Source organism: Ornithorhynchus anatinus, chromosome 8, assembly GCF_004115215.2.
Source record: "Ornithorhynchus anatinus isolate Pmale09 chromosome 8, mOrnAna1.pri.v4, whole genome shotgun sequence".
Classification (NCBI taxonomy): domain Eukaryota; kingdom Metazoa; phylum Chordata; class Mammalia; order Monotremata; family Ornithorhynchidae; genus Ornithorhynchus; species Ornithorhynchus anatinus.
In genome coordinates this window covers 57490746-57513210 of record NC_041735.1, presented here as the reverse complement: position 1 = coordinate 57513210, position 22465 = coordinate 57490746, and the positions used below count along the sequence as shown (strand labels likewise).

The 22465-nt window shown below is 42.7% G+C and overlaps 2 non-coding genes across 2 annotated transcripts; both read right to left on the bottom strand.

Moving 5' to 3' along the window:
• Positions 1 to 2511: 2511 nt before the first annotated feature.
• LOC114814019 lies at positions 2512 to 2649 on the bottom strand. The gene has a single exon (XR_003761762.1). It is a non-coding gene; the product is annotated as a small nucleolar RNA SNORA7 (small nucleolar RNA).
• An 18237-nt stretch (positions 2650 to 20886) lies between these two features.
• Positions 20887 to 21024, bottom strand: LOC114813916. Its single transcript, XR_003761661.1, has one exon. It is a non-coding gene; the product is annotated as a small nucleolar RNA SNORA7 (small nucleolar RNA).
• Between the last annotated feature and the right edge of the window lie 1441 nt (positions 21025 to 22465).

Here is a 22465-nt window from a genome sequence, read left to right as displayed (position 1 = left end):
AGCCCCACAGCACGAGTGTACATATCCTTCTAACCTGTGGCTCCCCTTATCTCTAATTTATTTTAGTGTCAGTCTCCTCTACCAGATTTTTAGCTCATTGAGGGCAGGTTTTACGATAAGCACTCAAAAAATTGAACGATTAATCTTTGACTGATCTTTGGTCTATGGGAGTAGTAGGAAGGGCCAGTTCTAAAGTCAGCTGTTTGCTAAAGCAATTTGAGGGTAGCTTCTTTTTCCAGGGAATCATCGACCAGTAAGAGTTTGTACTGATGGTGTTTTTATTCATAGCTTGATTTTCTCCTAGTGAAAACAGGCAAAAGTTTTCAGAGAAGCAGTATAGCCTGGTGGAAAGAGCGTGAGCCTGGGAGTCAGAGGGCCTGACTGCTAATCCTGCCTCTGACTGCTGTGTGACTTTGGACAAGTCACTTCACTTCTCTGGGTCTCAGTTCCCTCGTGTAAAATGGGGATTCAATATCTGTTCTCCCTCCTACTTACAGTGTGAGCCCCTTGTGGGATCTACTCCAGCACTTAGTACAGAGCTCTGCACACAGTAAGCAGTCAATACATATTATTGATTGATTGTTGGCCCTCAGTTTAGGTCAAGAGAACAATTTTATATCTAGTGCCCATTTCCTAAATGTGCCTTATACCACAGTTGTCCTGTGAAAGAAACAGGCTTCAAAATCAAGTGTTCCCTGGTTAACCAAAGTGGCTCACAGGATAACTTTATGGAGATTGACAAGGCCATTACTTTCTTCCCCCAATTTCCTCACTTCCAGTTGTCATCCTGAAAACTGGACACTTAGAACCCTTTAGAAACTGCTTCTTCAACCAGCTCAGAGGACACTGCCATCTGTTTCTTTGAACAGCTCTTAGCCTCAGGGGTTCAAGCCCCGCCCACTGGTTTTTCCTTTCACTGAGCATGAATCCCAGGCATATTCTCTTGTGAACTCCTGAAGTTACTTGACCCTTCCTGTTGTCTCTGTAGTCGAAGTGAATTATTTCCAAACATGGAAGAATTATGCCCAGGTAAAGCCACGCGTGTTCAACTAGCCTGACTTGCTGAAAGGAAGGAAAGGGAATTAATTCAGTGTTAAGTGACTTGGAATAACCTCGGTGCCTCACCCTAGTATAGACCCAGCTGTAATCACTTCTGGCTTCTTTACATCAGTATTGCTCAAGGTCATGACCATTCTAAACCACAGCTGAAAAAGGCCACGTAAATAGGAGAGAGCTTGGGGGGAAAAAAAATAAACAGAAAGACTGGGGACAATAGACTTGCTTGTATTTTTTTTAACAGACTCTCTTGCTTTTTGACAACTGTATAATTGCACATTTAGGGGAAAATCTTAAAGGTCTTTTTGAGTGAATCCTTTGAAAAAAGATTTCTCAATATTATTTTCATTGCCTTTCACCACTTTTTTTTGAGTTTATATTCTAGAGATGTATATCCCTCCTTTCAAGACTGAAATTGCTGCCTCAATAATGGAGTTTACATTCAAATTTTACATATATATATATATATATATATTTCAAGCCTTTTTCTTTCCTCTCCCTGCTAATTCTCATGAATTGGGATTCACTGAAGGCACCGTAAAGTGCAGGGAGCCTTTGTGCTTTGATCTGTAACAGTAATTACTAACTCTAAATAGAGGCTGGTGTACTCGAGCAGGGGAGCAGGAGGACTTTGAGAGTGTCCTCAATGGGGTGGGAGGGTGACGGGAGCATCCTGAGCATGAATGCTACAACTCTGCATATCCATAATGCCATGCACCACTCTTTGGGGTTTGGGCGGTTGTCAGATGCTTACCATAATAATAATAATAATGTTGGTATTTGTTAAGTACTATGTGCAGAGCACTGTTCTAAGCACTGGGGTAGATACAGGGTAATCAGGTTGTCCCACGTGAGGCTCACAGTCTTCAGCCCCATTTTACAGATGAGGGAACTGAGGCACAGAGAAGTGAAGTGATTTGCCCACGGTCACACAGCTGACAAGTGGTGGAGCCGGGTTAGTTGGCCAGTTGCCACTGCTGGTTGGGAACACACACTTGATTCTCTTTGAAGCTGTAAATTCTCTGACTGGTTTGCCTCCTTTATCAGTAATAATAATTATTGTTATAGCATTTAAGAACTTTGTTCCAAGCACTGGGATAAATATAATCAATCATTTCATGGTGTCTATTGAGTATTTTACTGCATGCAGAACACTGTAATAAGCTCTTGGAAGAGTACAGTGTAACAAATTTGGTAAACACGTTCCCTGCCCACAAAGAACTTACAGTCTAGACGGGGTTGTTGTTGTCTTATGCTGTCGAGTCGTTTCTGACCCATCGTGACTTCATGGACACATCTCCCCAGAACATCCCACCTGCATCTTTAATCGTTCTGGTAGTGTTCTTGGTAAAAATAGGAAAATGGTTTTTACCATTGCCTCTTTCGTGCAGTAAACTTGAGTCTCCACCCTCAACTCTCTCCCATGCTGCTGCTGCCCAGCACAGGTGAGTTTTGACTTGTAGCAGACTGCCTTCCACTCACTAGCCACTGCCCAGGCTAAAAATGGAATGGATATGCCTCTGTTTGACTCTCTCTCCTCTAGTCATGACTGGTAGAGTACTGGAAACTCTCCAGGTGCGACCCTGAGAGGGGCTAGAGAGGGAGACATATTTATATAAATAAGTGAACTATTGTTATGTACAGAAGTGCTGTGAGGCTGAGGGTGGGCCGAATAAAGGATGCAAATTCAAATGCAAGGACGATGCTCAAGGGAGTGGGAGAAGAGGGAATGTGGATTTAGTCAGGGAAGGCTCTTTGGAGGAGATGTGCTTTCACTAAGGCTTGAAGGTGGGGAGAGCGATCGTCTGTCAGACACAATGGCTCTCCCATATTGAAGAGAGAACAGGCATCTTAATCCCATTTTACAGGTGAGGAAACTGAGACACAGAGATGTGGTGATTTGCCCAAATCACATGGCAAGCCAATGATGGAGACAGGTTTAGAACCAAGGTCTCCTGACTCCCAAGCTCGTACTCTTTCCACTAGACCAGACTGCTTTAACAGTTTCCTTTCAGCAGAGACAGAACAACAAGGTGCACCCAGCCCAAGCCTGGGAAATGCTGATGAGGACATGGGGGCCAGCTGCCCAGAGCACAGAGGAGAACTGCAGAAAGAGACCCAGAGAACACTCTCTCCACCTTTAGCCGTACCCCTCTGCCTTATTGTACCCCCTGCCCTATTTCCACATAATAATAATAATAATGGTGGTATTTGTTAAGTGCTTACTATGTGCAAAGCACTGTTCTATGCACTGGGGGGATACAAGGTGATCAGGTGGGGCTCAGTTTTAATCCCCATTTTACAGATGAGGTAACTGAGGCACAGAAAAGTGAAGTGACTTGCCCAAAGTCACACAGCTGGCAAGCGGTGGAGCCGGAATTAGAACCAATGACCTCCGACTCCCAAGCCTGGGCTCTTTCCATTGTGCCATGCTGCTTCTCTACATCTGCTCACTTTGAGCTGACACCTCTGAGCTGGAAACAATCCTACAGCTAGAAGGTCACAGTCAAAGTGGCCCCATATTCTGACTCTGCACTACACCTCCCTGTCACATCCCTCTGCTCTGTGGCCTTGGGCAAGTCACTTAATGTCTCTCTTTCTGTTTCCTCACCTGTAAATTGGTGGTTAAGACTGTGAACCCTGTGACCAACCCGATTAGCTTGTATCTATACCAGCACTTAGAATACTGCCTGGCATATAATAATCATTTAACAAATATCACAGTTATTATTAATATTATTACATCCTTTACCAAACCTACCCTGGGCCCAAAGACTTGCCCCATTTCTCCCTCACTCTTCTTCGGTGGCACCAGGGAAGGGATGAGGTTGTTGGTCCCTGCTTCATCTTCCTTGAGTTTGTATAGCAAATCTCAGTTTTTATGTTTCCAGAGAGCTATCACATCAATTATCTCATAATAATAATAATTATGGTATTGGTTAAGTGCATGCTATATGCTACACACTGTTCTAAGCACCCAGGTAGATTCGAGGTAATCAGGTTAGATACGGTCCCTGTCCCATATGGGGATCACAGTCTTAATCCCCATTTTACAGATGAGGTAATTGAGGCCCAGTGAAGTGAAGTGACTTCCCCAGGGTCACACAGCAGACAAGCAGCAGAGCTGAGATTAAAACCCACATCCTCTGACTGTCGAGCCTTTGCTCTTGCCACTAGTCCATGCTGCTTCTCTATCTCATCCTCATAACACCTCAGTGTGAAGCAGAGGTGAGTGGTCTTACAGATGAGAAACCTGGAGGAGCACAGAGAAGTGAAGACACTTTTCTAAGGAATTAAGCCTGTGAGCCCCATGTGGGACATAGACTGGTTCCAACCTAATTAGCTGTGTCACCTCAGCGCTTACTACAGTGCCTGCAGTTGTTGAATCTCCCCTGACTTTTCCTTCTTTCAGATATAACAGTCTCAATTCCTTTAACTTTCCTATTGACATATTTTTAATCCTTAAATCATTTTTATTGTTCTTCTCTGGATCCCATCAGTTTCTTCACTTTCTTTATCGATCAGTGGTATTTATCGAACGCTTACTGGGTGCAGAGTAAGATCCGCCCTTTCCTCTCCACCCAAACGGCTACCTTACTGCTACAGGCTCTCGTTATATCCCGGCTAGACTACTGTGTCAGCCTTCTCTCTGACCTCCCTTCCTCCTCTCTCGCCCCGCTCCGGTCTATTCTTCACTCCGCTGCTCGGCTCATCTTCCCGCAGAAACGATCTGGGCACGTCACTCCCCTTCTTAAACAACTCCAGTGGTTGCCTATCGACCTCCGCTCCAAACAAAAACTCCTCACTCTAGGCTTCAAGGCTCTCCATCACCTTGCCCCTTCCTACCTCTCCTCCCTTCTCTCTTTCTACCGCCCACCCCGCACGCTCCGCTCCTCCGCCGCCCACCTCCTCACCGTCCCTCGGTCTCGCCTGTCCCGCCGTTGACCCCCGGCCACGTCCTCCCGCGGTCCCGGAACGCCCTCCCTCCTCACCTCCGCCAAACTGATTCTCTTTCCCTCTTCAAAACCCTACTTAAAACTCACCTCCTCCAAGAGGCCTTCCCAGACTGAGCTCCTCTTCTCCCTCTACTCCCTCTACCACCCCCCCTTCACCTCTCCGCAGCTAAACCCTCTTTTCCCCCTTTCCCTCTGCTCCTCCTCCTCTCCCTTCCCATCCCCTCAGCACTGTACTCATCTGCTCAACTGTATATATTTCCATTACCCTGTTTATTTTGTTAATGAATTGTACATCGCCTCAATTCTATTTAGTGCCATCGGTTTTTACGAGATGTTCTTCCCCTCGACTCTATTTATTGCCATTGTTCTCGTCTGTCCGTCTCCCCCGATTAGACCGTAAGCCCGTCAAACGGCAGGGACCGTCTCTATCTGTTGCCGACTTGTTCATTCCAAGCGCTTAGTACAGTGCTCTGCACATAGTAAGCGCTCAATAAATACTATTGAATGAATGTATTAAGCTCTTTATAAAATGTAGAGATTACTGCTCTAAAGAGAAACAGCGTGGCTCAGTGGAAAGAGCCTGGGCTTGGGAGTCAGAGGTCGTGGGTTCTAATCCCAGCTCCACCACTTGTCTGCTGTGTGACCTTGGGCAAGTCACTTAACTTGTCTGTGCCTCAGTTACCTCATCTGTAAAAATGGGGAGAAAAAAAAAGTGAGCCCCACGTGGGACAATCTGATTACCCTGTATCTCCCCCAGCACTTAGAACAGTGCTCACCACATAGTAAGCGCTTAACAAATACCAACGTTATAATCATTATTATTATTAATGAGATTTTAACCCGTGCTGAGTATAGCTCAAATTCAGCTTGTGGTCCACTATGATTTACCAACATTTTTTCTGGCCTATTTGATCTTAGTCAGTTTTCCTTGGTCATTCCATCAGACCAGATCTCCTCGGATATGCAGAGGGATTTAGGAACTCACAAAGAGAGATAGAATGAACAGTCTGTAACATTTTAGAAACACAACAGATGGAGCCTAATTATTTTGTTGAATAGGCGATAGCCTATTTTAACTCTTGATAATACTTGAATGGTGGGGTCTTTTCCACCTCCCTTGGCTTTGGTGGTGAAATCTTTCCCACTGTTTAAACTTCAGGAGTGAGACTGGCTTAAGAAAGCCCTTATCACCTTCTTTAGGATGGGATTTAAATTGCTTTCTTATAGGTCAGAATTCCTCTAAAATTCTTCTTTTATTTTGTTTTGTTTCAAAGAACAAATTTCTTCAGCGATAAGTTGGGTTTAAAAATAAAACCCAGCTGCTCATCACATTCACAGTTTTTTTTTTAATCTAAAGGGCATTCAGGAAGTCAAGTTTCTTTTTTATTTATTTTTGTAAATACCTTTCCGCTACAGAGCCAATTACTAATTAGGTTTCCTGGGAGGATGGTAATGAAATATAACACTTCAATATAAATGTGTGTGTGTGTGTGTGTGTGTGTGTGTGTTGCCCGTGTGCATAAACAAGTAGCATGGGATAGTGGATAGAGCACAGGGCTGGGGATCAGAAGGTCATGGGTTCTAATCCTGACTCTGCCACTTGACTGCTGTGTGACCTTGGGCAAGTCACTTCACTTTTTTGTGCCTCAGTTACCTCATCTGTAAAATGGGGATTAATAATGATAATAACAATAATAAAGGTATTTGTTAAATGTTTAGAAGCACTGTTCTAAGCACTGGGGGAGATACAAGGTTATCAGGTTGGCCAAGGTGGGACATGGACTGTGTCCAACCTGATTAGCTTATTTCAACCCCAGTGCCTAGAGTAGAGCTTGGCACAAAGTAAAAGCTTAACAAATACCATAATTATTATTTTATACATGTATATACATATACAAGTAACTATAGACTATAAGCTTGTTGTGGGCAGGGAGTGTGTCTCATATTATTTTGTACCCTCCCTAGTGCTAGTACAATGCTCTGCATAGAGTAGGTACTCAATAAATATGATGGACTGAAAAAATATGAATCTCAGAGTTTTCTCCAACACAGTGATCCTCAACGGGGTTGACTTCAGGCAGCAAATGAATGAAGCATTTGGTTTAAGCGTCCACCATTAGGCAACCGTGGCAAAGGGGTAAAGCTTCTATAGGTCAGAAGTGGCACCTGTGTGAATGGGGACCTGAGATGGAGAACACAATGGCTGTCTGTCTCCCCCTTTTAGACTGTGAGTCCGTTGTTGGGCAGCGATTGTCTCTATCTGTTGCTGAATTGTACATTCCAAGAGCTTAGTACAGTGCTCTGCACACAGTAAGCACTCAATAAATACGATTGAATGATAATTCTGAAGCAGGGAGGGGCGAGTCATGAATCCATCTTGGAGAAACACTATATATGTTAGGGGGCTCCAACAGACTTCCAAATAACATCATTCATTCTATTTACACAGTAGTCAGTCAATCGTATTTATTGAGCGCTTACTGTGTGCGGAGCACTGTACTAAGCCTTAGGAGAGTACAATAGAAGAATATAACCGAAATATTCCCTGCCCACAGTGAGCTTACAGTCTAGAGGGAGGTTCTACTCTGGAGTCCATCTCCCCCTTTAAACTTTAACTTGTTGTGGGCAGGCAATGTGTCTACCAACTCTGGTGTATTGTATTCTCCCAATCACTCAGTAGAGTGGTCTGCATGCACACAGTAAGCATTCAAAGTCCATCTGTGTTTGGAAAAGTCTTTTTATGTTTGGAAAAAGTCTTTCTATTTTCAAAAAGCTATGTCTCTCTCTTCAAATCCACTCCTGCAGGAAAGAGCCTCTGATGCCTCCTACTTAGACTGTAAGCCCCCTGTGAGACAGGAACTGTGTCCAATCTAATTAATTCGTACTTACTCCAGTGCTTAGAACACTGCTGGACACAGTAGGCCCTTAACAAATACCTTAAAAAATCATTAAAAAGGCCACTGGTTGATTATAATGGGTGCAGAACACTTACATGCTCACATCACTCAGTGGCATTTTGAAGAGTGTTGACATCCTTCGACGGCACTACCATCCTCCCTGTCTCACAGGCCCGCAACCTTTGTGTCATCCTTGACTTCGCTCTCTCATTCATCCCACACATCCAATCCGACACCAAAACCTGCCGGTCTCACCTTCACAACATCGCCAAGATCTGCCCTTTTCTCTCCATCCAAACCTCTACCTTGTTAGGACAATCACTCATCATATTCCAACCGGATGACTGCATCAGCCTCCTCTCTGATCTCCCAACCTCCTATCTCTCCCCATTTCAGTCTATACTTCACTCTGCTGTCCAGTTTATCTTTCTACAGAAACGCTCTGGGCATGTCACCCCTCTCCTCAAAAATCTCCAGTGATTGTCTATCAACCTTAGTATGAAGCATAAACTCCTCACTATTGGCTTCAAAGCGCTGTCACCTTGCTCCCTCCTACCTCATCTCCCTTCTCTCATTCTCCAATCCAGTCCACCCACTCTGCTCCTCTGGTGCTAACCTCCTCACTGGGTCTCATTCTAGACTATCCTGCCGTTGAGCCCTGGCCCACAGCCTACCTCGGGCCTGGAATGCCCTCCCTCCTCACATCCGCCAAACTAGTGCACTTCCCCCCTTCAAAAGCCCTACTGAGAGCTCACCTCCTCCAAGAGACCTTCCCAGACTGAGCCCACCTTTTCCTCTGCTTCTCCTCCCCTCCCCATTGCCCATACTCCCTCCCTCTACTCTACCCCCTTCCCACAGCACTTATGTATATATGTACGTATTTATTATTCTATGTATTAATGATATGTGTAAATCTATAATTCTATTAATTTTGATGCTATTGATGCCTGTCTACTTGTTTTGTTTCGTTGTCTGTCTCCCCCTTCTAGACTGTGAGCCCACTGGTGGGTAAGGATTGTCTCTATCTGTTGCAGAATTGTTCTTTCCAAGTGCTTAGTACAGTGTTCAGCACACAGTATGTGCTCAATAAATATGATTGAATGAATGAAGTGGGAGGCAGTGAAATTTTCCTGCCTCAAGGCAGTCCAGTGCCTGAAGCTAGTCCTGCCCCTTAAGAAGTCAGTCAATTGAATTTATTGAGCACTTACTGTGTGCAGAGCATGGTACTAAGCGCATGGGAGAGTATAATATAGCAGCCACATGCCCTGCCCACAAAGAGCTTACAGTTTAGGGGGGTCACAAGTAACTCAGTTATTTCATCCCAGTGGTTTTTCTTAACAAGCTTCAGATGGCACATTACACGTGAAGAAGGGCTTCCTTCTTTCCTTTCACAAATATATAATTAATAATGCAGCCTAAGCTCTGTGTTTTGAACTGCTTCCCTCTTGCACAGTGAAACCGCGAAGAATTGTATTGCACGGTGGTGAATTTTAGATGTTTAAGTGTCTAAGATGCTGTTGCGTTGAATCATGTTGCAAAAATTAGCTGGCCATGTTAGACTGTAACACATATCAGCAAGTGAGCTCAGTGGTACACTTTAAAGTCTTATTTTCAGGGATGAAGAGAAGAAACTTGAAGAAATTTAACTATGGGAACTGATGAAAATTAAAGAGGACTCATCTGAAGGGAGCGAAGTGGGGGGTCGGAGAAAGCACTCAATACAAGCTGTTGAATTCACTGTACTTCTATAGCTCTGAAATACTCTCTGCTCACAAGAGCTTTGAGTGCTGTTTATTCACTCTACTGAACAGCACATTTTTGAATTATTTACTAGAATAGAATTAGGCATTTTAAGGGCCTCTGATCAGGAAGTCAGATCTCTGTTTTGTGGTTATTAGGCTTATAAATTGGCTTAACATATTTTTAGCCCCTAAAATGGCAATTGGCAGTAGTGTAAAAAAAAAAAATCAGGGTGTTTTAAAACCAAGTCTAACTAAAGAGTCTGGAGTGAAGAGAAAGACCAGAAACAATCCAGACCTTATAAACACAAAAGGTATTTAAATTCTTCTTGCAGTCTTCTCTTCTCGAAAGTAAGAGGATATTTATGCCTTGGTTTCATCATCTGTTTTTTGGGCTCTCTGGTGTCTTCTGGATAAAATTTTCTTGTTTCACAGCTGAACGTATTACGGTGAGCCCAAAATTGGTGTGGTAAATTACTGTCTCTCCTACCTTCTCACCCATAATCCCTACCTTCTTAATCTTCCCGTCCTATTGAAATTCATTATTAGCCTCCTAAATACCAGGCTTCCTGGATTTCTATTAGCGGTTTTTTGAAAATATCTTCCTGACTGGGCTTAATAGCAATTGCATACTCCTAACCCATTTTTATATTCATACACAGATACATATTTGGCTGTCAAAGGGAGCCGGTCCATAGATGGTTACCACACAGGAGGCAGAGTAGCCCAGTGGGAAGGACACACCGGACTGGGTATAAGGTCACCCTAGTTCAAGTTCCTGTTCTGTCACTACCCTATTCTGTGACCCTAGGTAAGTCATTTAACCTATCTGAGCCTCTGTTTCTTCATCTGTAAAATTGGGATAAGATAAGAATGAGAAGCAGCATGGTGTAATGGATGCAGCAGAGGACTGGGAGTCAGAAGATCTTGGTTTTCTAAGCCCAGCTCTGTCACTTGTCTGTTTTGTGGCCTTAGGCAAGTCACTTCACTTCTCTGTGCCTCAATTACCTCATCTGTAAAATGGGGATTAAAACTCTGAGCCCCATTTGGGACAGGGACTGTGTCCAACCCTATTTGCCTTTATCCATCCCAGCACTTAGTTCAGTCTGTGGCGCATAGTAAGTACTTAACAAATATCACAGTTATTACTATGGTCCTTATAGGTTTTGGACCTCTGTGGGGTAAGGGTCGTGTCCTATCTCTTAACCTTGTTTCTTGTTCCTACTGTACAGAGCTTAGTACAGTGTCTGGCACAAAGTAAGTGCTTAACAACATTATTATTATTATTATATACTATTTAGTGTATACTAAATGCTTAATAAATCCCATAATTATCATTATTATAAAATATAATGAATTATAGCTTTAATAGTTATTAATGAGTGCATTTGTAGTGTCCTTGCTTCGCACAGTTTTGATGTCTCTTATGTTATTAGGAATATTGTTTATTGGCAATAATGAAGCTAGCACAAAATGTACAATTTCACTTGTAGATTGGTGGTTGCCTTTTTTGGGGTCTCAACCATATAATTTTTAGACGGTATGTGTTAAATTTCTGGGGACTAATTTGCTCATCGTAATTACATTAGTTTCATCTTTAGACTAATTTTCACCTATTTGAAATGTTCCTCAGAGAATGAAATTTCCTATTGGCCTATGCATTTTTCTAAAAAGTACTAATCTGCACTGTTGCCTGAGGTGGGTTTTTTAATTTGTTCTGTGTAGGGGGATGGAAGTAGTAGACTGAGCCCCTTTAGAGCTGCAAAATCTATAATGCAGACAGAGAGGGTGGAATTTCTTCTCCTCATTTCTGTTTTTATCTAAGTACTGTGGTAAGTGCTGTAGAGTAGATATAAAAGCTTGATTGATTAGTTTCTCTTACTACTCCTATTCAACTGGGGCTTGGTGACCATTTTGAAATTTCTCCTTTGTCCAGAAGAATGAGAGAAAATGCAAAAAGCCCATATAGAATTTATAACTACTGCCAGAGAGATTTTCTTGAATACAGAAAAGAAGCCAGATTCCCTCAAAGGTGTTAATTCCATCTCAAATCTTGTATGTGACTGTCTTGGCCAGTTCTACTCACGAAACCATTTCTGAAGGAATTTTTCTGGGGAAAATAATGATGAGTCAGAATCAGTACAGGACAAACCAATAAGAAGTAATAATAATGACTGGCATTTGTTAAGTGCTTATAATGTGCCAAACACTGTACTAAGTGCTGGAGGGGAAATACAAGCAAATCAGGTTGGACACATTCCCTGTCCCAAATCAGGTTCATGATCTTAATCCTCATTTTACAGATGAGGTAAGTGAGGCACAGAGAAACAAAGTGACTCGCCCAAGGTCACACAGTGATGGAGTCCGGACTAGAACACATGACCTTCTGATTCTCAGGCCCGAGCTCAGTGCCCTGCTGCTAAGACCAACATGTTTGAAACTTTAGATAATAGTATTTATTGGGTACTCATGGGGTTCAATATACTACTCAAAGTACTATTTTGTTGACAGGCAGCATTTTGGGCTTTCTGTCTCTGAACACTTTTCTCCAGAGAATCAATCAGTCAATGAGTCATTTATTGAGTGCTTACTGGGTGCAGAGGACTGTACTAAGCACTTGGGAGTGTACATTATAACAGAGTTGGTAGACATGTTCCCTTAGAATAACAAACTTAGAACTGGAGGGAGAAATCAACAGTGTCCAGAGCTAGGCAAAATCTTAACCATTTTCATCTGGGTCATCTACTCATGAAACTCAACACCAAATGGCAAGACAAAATCGTTAACACTAAGGTACTGGATGCAGTCAGCTCATCAGCATGAAACTATATTCGGGGCAAAACCGTTTCAATGCACAGGATAAGTGAGAAGAAGGGATGATAGTAGGAAAGGCAAATCGGTTGCCACATGGTAAACTGAAATGGGGCCACTGGTAGGAGAGAACAAACCCTTTAAGGGCACTGTGAAGCACAGTCTCAAAATGACTCCCAAATCTTCCTCACCTGCCTCTCTCCAGCTAAACCATCTCACATTTCCTCTTGTCTGTAGGACAGCTCCTTATGGATGTCCCACAAGTACCTCAAACTCAGCGTGTCTAAAATTAAGCACCTTATCTTCTCTCCTGCACCCGCTCCTCCTTCTAATTTACCCAACTCTGTCAGCAACAATATTCTCCCTTCTCCAAAGCCCATGACCTTGTAGTCAGTCTTGACTCCTTGCTATTTTTTAGCTCTCACATTCTTGGTTGCTAATCCCTACTGGTTCTTTCTCTGCATCATTTTCCAGATTAAGCCCTTCCATGCGATCCAAAATACCCAGACCCAGGTTCAAGCCTGTGTCACCTCATGTCGAGGATACTGAATCCATCTCCTCTCAGAGCCTTTGGTCAATCCTTCATGCTGCTGCTTTCTAACTGTGAGCCTTGTGTGGGCCAGGGACTATGTCCAACCTGATTACCTTGTATCTGCCCCAGAGTACAGTGCAGAGTACAGTCCAGTATAGTGCCGGTATATAGTAAGCACTTAACAAATACCATTAAAAAAAATGGGGGCTGAGCTGCTGGTCTTGTATCTCCCCCCAGTAGTTAGCACAGTCCTTAATAAATAGCATTATTATTATGTATTAATATTCAAACCCAGTTTAATCAGACTGCCATGACCAAGTACAGTCAGAAAGTTTATATTTGTATTGGTTAAGAGGCAGTGAGTTGAGGTCATGGCCTGCTCAACCAGACTTGCTGCAATGTGATTATATTCAGGAAACTTGCAATTAGGAACCAGGCTACCATGCTTAAGGAATTTGGGTCCTTGGTGCCTCAGGCTTTTGAGATCCAGGGCAAGGCCTGTCATCGTGAGGGAAACAACTTTAAGAAACACAGGAAATTTCCCTGTACTAAATGCAAAGTATGGGTCATGGCTCCCTGGTCACCTTGTTTACACATATTTTGCTTCCAGAGTGATGGACAGCCCTTGCTCAGACCAGGCTGCTTCAAACAACTGTCTCTAAATAATTAAACCAGGCAGCAAGATACATCTCAAGGTTTTCCTTAATCAGAGGAGGACCTACAAACTAATCTACCTGTGTCAACCCTTTTTGCCCAGGAGTGATTTCCGAGGCTGAATATCAATGCTGAAACTGCTGACCCTAGGACCAATATCACATCAACGGGATACCTTTGAACTGAAGGTTAACTCTGAACTTCATTCCTTCGAAAATATACACCATTCCTATCCAAATATGCACCATTCCTCAACAAATAGACACATATGTGGTGTAACTGATCCACCTTTAACAATCTTGGCAGTGGATTCTAATCTTATTTTCCTACATTTGCAATTTTTCCAGTCAAGAAAACCCCTGCTCATTGTTAAATAGAGGCAGGTTTTCTGAGGTCATCTCCTCAGTCTTGACCTGCTGCTAAAAACCCAGCTTCTTGTCACTTCGGGAGAAGAATCAGGAACAGATTTTGAAAGAAAAGGAATCACCTTCATTTTAGCAAGGATTTAATATCTTTCCAGATAACACCTATCAGTTTTTTAAAGGATTAAAGATGTGTGTGTGTACCCAAGTATCACTTTACAGATTAATGGAGAGAAGGGAAATACCATTATCCCCATTTTACAGATAAGGAAAGCACCGGAAGGTTTATAGCTGAAGTTGCAAATCTGACCCTGAATGGAGCTAGGAAGTAGAAGTACTGTGAACTGGAAATTCTGAGGGGGATTTTATCTCCAGATCTGCCCTTAAACATCAGGGTATGAGTTCTTAGGGACCTGACAAGTCACTCCTTCTCCACTGCAGAAAAACTCCAGGAGGCCCAATTTTGAGGCAGAGAGGAGAGAACAGAACTAAGGAAGGGGGAGAATACATATCCGGAATGCTTTCTACACCCCTTTTCTGCCTTGAATATTCCACTTCCCAGCTCAAAAACTCAGGGGTGGGGAGGGAAAGGCCCATTCAGTGCCAGAAGGGGTGCCTGAGAGGAAGAGAAACAAGATGCTGTTTGCAGAGTCATCTCTTTCTCCCTTTCATGCTTACTACTCCCTTGCTGGGCTAACAACGCCCGTCATCTCTTTCTCCCTTTCATGCTTACTACTTCCTTGCTGGGCTAACAACGCCCCTGAAAACACATAATCAGTGCCAAGTCAGAGACAATAAAAAAGCTCTAGGCACAGCTCCATGTACCTGATCCAAATCCTGAATTCCTCAGAGCACCTCATGGGGCTTCCGTAAATGTAGGAGTGAAGTAAATCACTGGTGCTATGAAGCCGTAGTGAGGCCTAGTGGTGAGAATATGGGCCTGGAAGGCAGAGGTCCTAGGTTTTAGTCCCAGCTCTGCTGCTTGTCTGCTATGTGACCTTAGGTAAGTCACGATGCTTCTCTGTGCCTCAGTTACCTCCTCTGGAAAGTGAGGATTAAGACTGCGAGCCCCATTTGGGTTGTGGACTGTATCTAATCTGATACAGTACAGTGCCTGGCACAAAGTATACACCTAACAAATACCATTATTTAAAAAACAAAACAAATCACCCCCAAATCTCTATTTAGGTGTTGATGTTTCCATAACTTCGGCAGAGCGTTATTATAGTAGATGGAAAAAAGATCATTTTTCTGTGTTCTAACTGCCTCAATCGGTTGGGGTTGAGCAAGTCACTTGGGCTCCCCAGTTTAAAGCTTTTTCATCCATAGAAAGACAAAGATAAAACATGCCTACCTCAGAAGGACACCAGCAGGACAAAAACACTTTGCGCACATTAACAGTAGCTACTCAAATTCCCAGCTCAGGATTGTACCTAGAGTGATTCCAGTCCTCTACCGGTCTCAGCTATGGGAGGGAGAGTCAAACAGAGGCATACCATTCCATTCCTAGGTTGGGCAATGTTTAACGAGTGGAAGGCAATCTGCTACAAGTCAAAACACAACCTCTGCTGGGCAGCAATGGCATGGGAGAGTCAAGGGCAAAAACTCAGATTTAATAATACTAATGATGGCATTTGTTAAGCGCTTACTATGTGCCAAGCACTGTTCTAAGTGCTGGGGTAGATAGAGGGTAATCAGTTTGTCCTACTTGAGGCTCACAGTCTTCATCCCCAATTTACAGATGAGGAAACTGAGGCACCGAGAAGCGAAGTGACTTGCCCAAGGTCACACAGCTGACAAGCAGTGGAGCTGGGATTAGAACCCATGACCTCTGACTCCCAAGCCCAGGCTCTTTCCACTGAGCCACGCTGCTTCTCAGATTTACTGAGCAGAAGAAGGCAGTGGTCAACCATTTCTGTATTTTTAACAAGAAAACTCTATGGATACATTTCCAGAAAGAATGCAGATGGAGGCGGGGCATTCTGAGAGAAATTTGTCCATGGAGTCGCTATGGGTCGGAGACGACTCGACAGCATAAGACGAGACAAGACTGAAATTAAACAATAAATTTAAGAGTAGCTATTCAAACTAGGAGCATTTCAGATTCAAGTCATTAGCTCTGCTTTATCTTGAAATTCTTGCAGTCTCTATGACCCAACACCAGTGACATGGAAACATCAGTTCAGCTGAAATAGCAAATACAGCTTGTCATTCATATATTCTGTGTGTGTTCCATTTTACTTCCCCATAAAAGCATCTTTCTGAAAAGGGGTCAGGGGAAATGGGAGATTTATAAGGATTCATCAATCAGTGGTATTTCAATCAATGTATTTAATGAGTTCTTGCTGCGAGCAGAGCACTGTTCTAGGCGTTGGTAGAAATGTTCCCTGCCTACAAGGAGCTCACAATCTAGCGGGTCTCGAAATTTTGCTAAAACAAACATATTTTCTCTGGTGAACTGCCTTAGCTTTTTGGCTACCTTTGGAGAATTTGTAATTACTTAAAAACTAATAACTGCATTGCACAAGAATTTACCATTGCTTGAATGCTTTAAATTAGATCTGCTGGAAATTTCCTTTTCTTTAACAAAAATAACAGAATTCCAGCAATTGATCTGAAATTGGAGAGTGTTGCCCATTAAATGAAGCACCTCAAATTTTCCATTTGGACTCAGAGGCAGAACTATTAGTAAGATTGCACCTTGATGAAAGTGTAGCCAAACATTTATTTATGTCTTCAATTATATTAAAACCATTGAATGTGATACTATCCTACTAGGGTGTCCAATTAGTTGGCACAATCCTACTGCTAGAAGACCACATTTTACAGCACAGTTTTTCTTCCAGGAAATCCAAAGGCAGACAAGACCAAAGAAGGTAGGTGGGGGAAGTGAGTTGCCTGGTGTCCCACAGCAGACAAATGTGGAGCTGGAATTAGGGAACAAAGGTAATCTGACCCCCAGGCTTGTGCTCTTTCTATTAGGCCACACTGCTTCCCTATGGGATGAGAAGGTGGTTATCCTGATGAGGAATATAGATTTTAATATCTGTGTAACTCCTGGAGAAGGGCCAGCAAAAATAGATATATTGGTAAATATGTTGCTCTCGTTTTAAAGGCTGTATTAAGCACAAGTGAAGTAAAATCTCTCTGTATTGTCTCAAGTAATATTATATATGAATTAAGAGGACATTTGAGTGCAGAAAGAACATTTAAGGGGGTGGGGGGTGCTTGTGAATGTGTGTTTAGGTGAGTACGTCAAGTAGAATGATGACCTCAAGTCAATCAGCCTGGTTTGGCAGTTAGAGTTGAGATGGCTTTGATAGGTGGTCAAATGAGTGGGGAGGAAGACATGGGAAAGCCAGGGATTTTTAAGGTGAAGAGAATAGCTTTGCTTAAAGCACAATAGATAATGGAATGGACTACTTCTTGGGTGTTTCCTTTTTTCCATCCTTCATTGTTTAATGGTATTTTATAAGCAATTACTATATGTCAAACACTCTTAGTGCTGTGGTAGATATAGGTTTATCAGGTTGGACACAGTCCCTATCCCACATAGGGTTCATACTCTAAGATGGAGGTAGAAGGATTTAATCTCCATTTTGTTGATGAGGTAAGTGAGGCATTGAAAAATTGCCATTGTTCTTTTATTGCCATTGTTCTTGTCTGTCCATCTCCCCCGATTAGACTGTAAGCCCGTCAAACGGCAGGGACTGTCTCTATCTGTTGCCGACTTATTCATCCCAAGCGCTTAGTACAGTGCTCTGCACATAGTAAGCGCTCAATAAATACTATTGAATGAATGAATGAATACTAAGCACTTGAGCGAGTACAGTATAACAGAGTTGGAAGACATGTTCCCGGCCCACAGCAAGCTTATGGTCTAGAGAAAATTACATCAAATATACCTCTGCCCCTCAACTCTCTGATCTGATAATCTTATATCTAATCCAGGGTTTGGCAGTTGGTAACTGCTTCATAATTAAAAATACTAGAATTATGTGGGGTGTTATTTATTTGACCTTTTTTAAAATAAAAAATGTTTCTATTCCGTTCCTGTTTTATTTGGTATAATTAAAAGGCAATAGGTATAAAAATTCCACGAATGTCTCATATTTTGGTTAAATATCATTCAATTTCTCACTATTACTATGATTAATTTTCTTTTGACAGATTAGCCATGCAACTATGGTAACTGTGCAGTTCTTGATCAAGCTTTGAAAATATCTTTGGAAATGAATGGCTTAATTTAGTGTGATCTTGAAGTTACAATGGTCAGAAAAGGAAAGACAAAAGGTATTGTTATAACAAACACTAACAAAAAATTCAGGATTGGCATTTGAGGACAGAGCTGTATTCCAGGCAGTTGTCAATTTAAAGATGTTTTGACTCGCAATAAATGGCACTAACAGAATTTCTAAATTTATTCTCCTGTTTCAGCTTTACAACACATTAGTAATCTCCCAAGCACTTAGTACAGTGGTCTGAACACAGTAAGAGCTCAATAAAAAGAAGCATCGTGGCTAAGTGGGTAGAGCACGGGCCTGAGACTCGGAAAGATCTGGGTTTTAACCCCAGCTTTGCCCCTTGTCTGCTGTGTGACCTTAGACAAGTCATTTCACTTTTCTGTGTTATTTCCCTCGTCTCTAAAATGGGGATTAAGACTATGAGTCCCACATGGGACATGGACTATGTTCAACCTGATTAGCTTGTATCTACATCGGTGCTTAGAATAGTGCCTGGCACATAGGAAGGGCTTAACAACTGCCATAAAAAATAAAATAGATATAAACAATTAATTGATTAGTTTTAAATAAGAGCAGTCACCTTTATGATGGTAGTTACAGGGGTGAGGGTGGTTGAGGGGATGCACAGGAGTGAGGGGGAAATGATTTTAATAGCCACAGGGAGTGGGGAGGGAGTTGAAAGAGGGCAGGGTGAGTGGAATGGAAGAAGCTGGATTGTTGAGAGGAATTAATCAATCAATGGTATTGTTTACTGTGTGTAGAGCACTGTATTAAGCACTTGGGAGAGTACAAAACAACAGAGTTAGCAGTCACAACTTCCCATGATAAGCTTTCAGTCTAGAGGGAGCTTACAGTCTAGAGTCTTGTATAATAATAATAATTATTATGGTATTTGTTAAGTGCTTACTATGTGCCAAACACTGTTCTAAGCGCTAAGGTAGATACAAGGCAAGCAGGTTGTCCCACGTGGGGCTCACAGTCTTAATCCCCATTTTACAGATGAGGTAACTGAGGCCCAGAGAAGTTAAGTGGCTTGCCCAAGGTCACACAGCAGGCAAGTGGCAGAGCTAGTATTAGAACCCATGACCTCTAACTCTCAGGTCTGGGCTCTTTCCACTAAGCCACGCTGCTGCTGCTGCTTGTATCTACCTGAGCGCGTAGTACAGTGCCTGGCACATAGTAAGCTCATTCTGGACAGGGAAAATATCTGCTGTATTGCTATATCATACTCTCCTAAGTGCCTAATTCAGTGCTTTGCACATAGTAGCGTGGCTTAGTGGAAAGAACACAGACTTGGGAGTCAGAGGACATGGGTTCTAATCCCAGCTCTGCCCCTTGTCTTTGGTGTGACCTTGGACAAGCCAGTTTACTTCTCTGGACCTCAGTTACCTCATCTGTAAAATGGGGACGAAGACTGAGCTCCAGGTTTGACAGTCTGATTGCACTGTATCTACCCAAGCACTTAGAACTGTGCTTGGTACATTTTAAGAGCCTAACAAGTATTATTATCATTAATAATAATAATAATAATAATAACAATAATAATGGCATTTGTTAAGTGCTTGCTATGATAGTAAGTGCTCAGTAATACGATTGATTGACTGGCTTAATAAATACTGTAAAAAGAAAAAATAACAGAATTAGTAAGCACATATTCCCCGTCCCCAAGGAGCTCACAGTCTAGAATCACCAGGGAGAGGTGGGGAAGGCATCAGGAGCGGCAAGCAGATACTGCACATGGTGGGAGGTGGTGGAGGTGGGAGCAGTGAGCTGGAGTTGTGCAGTGGGAGGGCAGGTGGGGGGATTTGCCCCACACACACACCAATCACTCGCACTGCATCACAGGATGGTGCCTCTGGGGACAATCGCAGGATGTCTACTGAAGAACTCATTCTTCATTACCGAAGAACCCAAGTCCCTTGTCTTGTCTTATGCCGTCAAGTCGTCTCCAACCCGTAATGACTCCACAGACACATCTCTCCCAGAAGGTCCCACCTCCATCCGCAATTGTTGGAGGTCATGAGTTCGAATCCCAGCTCTGCCACTTGTCAGCTCTGTGACTGGGGGCAAGTCACTTCACTTCTCTGTGCTTCAGTTCCCTCATCTGTCAAATGGGGATTAAGACTGTGAGCCCCACGTGGGACAACCTGATTCCCCTGTGTCTACCCCAGCGCTTAGAACAGTGCTCTGCACATAGTAAACGCTTAACAAATACCATCATTATGAGAAGCAGCGTGGCGCAGTGGAAAGAGCACGGGCTTTGGAGTCAGGGCTCATGAGTTTGAATCCCAGCTCTGCCACTTGTCAGCTGTGTGACTGTGGGCAAGTCACTTAACTTCTCTGTGCCTCAGTTCCCTCATCTGTAAAATGGGGATTAAGACTGTGAGCCCCACGTGGGACAACCTGATTCCCCTGTGTTTACCCCAGCGCTTAGAACAGTGCTCGGCACATAGTAAGCGCTTAACAAATACCAACATTATTATTATTAATTGTTCCGGTATTGGATCCATAGAGGGTTTTTTTTTGGTAAAAATACAAAAGCCGTTGACCACTACTTTCTTCCGTACAGATAACTCTTCAGCCTCCACCCTTTCCTCTCTCCCATACCGCTGCTGCCCAACACAGGGGAGTTTTGGCTTATAACAGATTGCCTTTCACTCACTAGCCACTGACCAAGCTAGGATTGGAATGGATATGCCTCTGCTTGACTCTCCCTCCCATAGCCGAGACTGGTAGAGTACTGGAAACTCTCCAGGTGCCATCTTGAGAGGGGAAGTGAGTCCTTACCCCAGCTGTAAACAGCCAGAGGCATTATTACCCTGAGCCCAGCCCTAGGATACCAATTATCAAAGGTACTGAAAAGGGTTCTTCTTGTATTTCTCAACTTGTATCCAATTGGAAATTAAATAACATTTCCTCAACATCTCAATTGAAATATAATTAAGGTTACAACACCTGGAAAAACAAATTATTGGTTTTTTTAGGGTAGTTCTCCAGCACTTACTATGTGTCAGTTACTAAGATAATCGGATTGGACATAGTCTCTGTCCCACATAGGACTCAAGGTCTTAATCCCCATTTTATAATGAGGTAACTGAGGCACAGAGATGTTCAGTGATTAGCCAAAGGTCACAGAGCAAAGTGGCAGAACTGGTATTAGAGCCCAGGTCCTTCTGTCTCCCAAGTCTATACTCTTTCCATTAGGCCACACTGCTTCTAGACCTTGAGCATGAGCATTGAAAACAATATCTTTGACATGGATTGTAAAATTTTCAGATAAAAAATGCAGTTTGAAAACTTAAAATATTTCTCTGTTCTATAAACATAAAAGAACAGTTGTCTGAAGAGCAGCTTTCTCTTTAGATTCTACTACCTAAAAGTCAAGGAGCTACTAAATGCTTTCTTTCACTGGCATCAAGAATGATACGTTTCATGATACGTTTCACATCTCTAGAGAATACTAAAGAGTAAATGGGGCTAATTTATGTTACTCAAATCGATAAAAAGCAACCCCGGAAAAGAGCCTTAGGAGCAAATGATGAGAGAAAATTCACTAATTTGTAGTGAAGTATCTCCTAGTCACCTGGTAACAATCAATCAATCCCTCTTATTTATTGAGCGCTCACTGTATGCAGAGCACCGTATTAAGCCCTTGGAAAAGTATAACGTAATAGAGTCGGTAGCCATAGTCCCTGCCCAAAATGAGTTTATAGTCTAAAGTGGAAGACATGCATTAATATGGAGAAGCAGCGTGGCTCAGTGGAAAGAGCCCAGGCTTGGAAGTCAGAGGTCAGGGGTTTGAAACCCTGCTCTGCCACTTGTCAGCTATGTGACTGTGGGCAAGTCACTTAACTTCTCTAAGCCTCAGTTCCCTCATCTGTAAAATGGGGATTAAAACTGTGAGCCCCAGGTGGGACAATCTGATCACCCTGTATCTACCCCAGCGCTTAGAACAGTGCTCTGCACATAGTAAGCGCTTAACAAATGCCAACATTATTATTATTATTAATATAAATAAATTAATTAAATTAGGATGGTGTTTTGGAAGGGCCAAATCAGATTATTTTTACAGGATACTTGCGACTGTTGAATTCACAATCTTTCTAGTTACAACTTATTTTTCAATTGTACTTTTCAAGGGTTTAAGGCAAAGAAACCTAGGTAAATCAGGTTTCCTGTATGTTGTTTTAAAACTTCAGAGCTGCTCAGGAAAT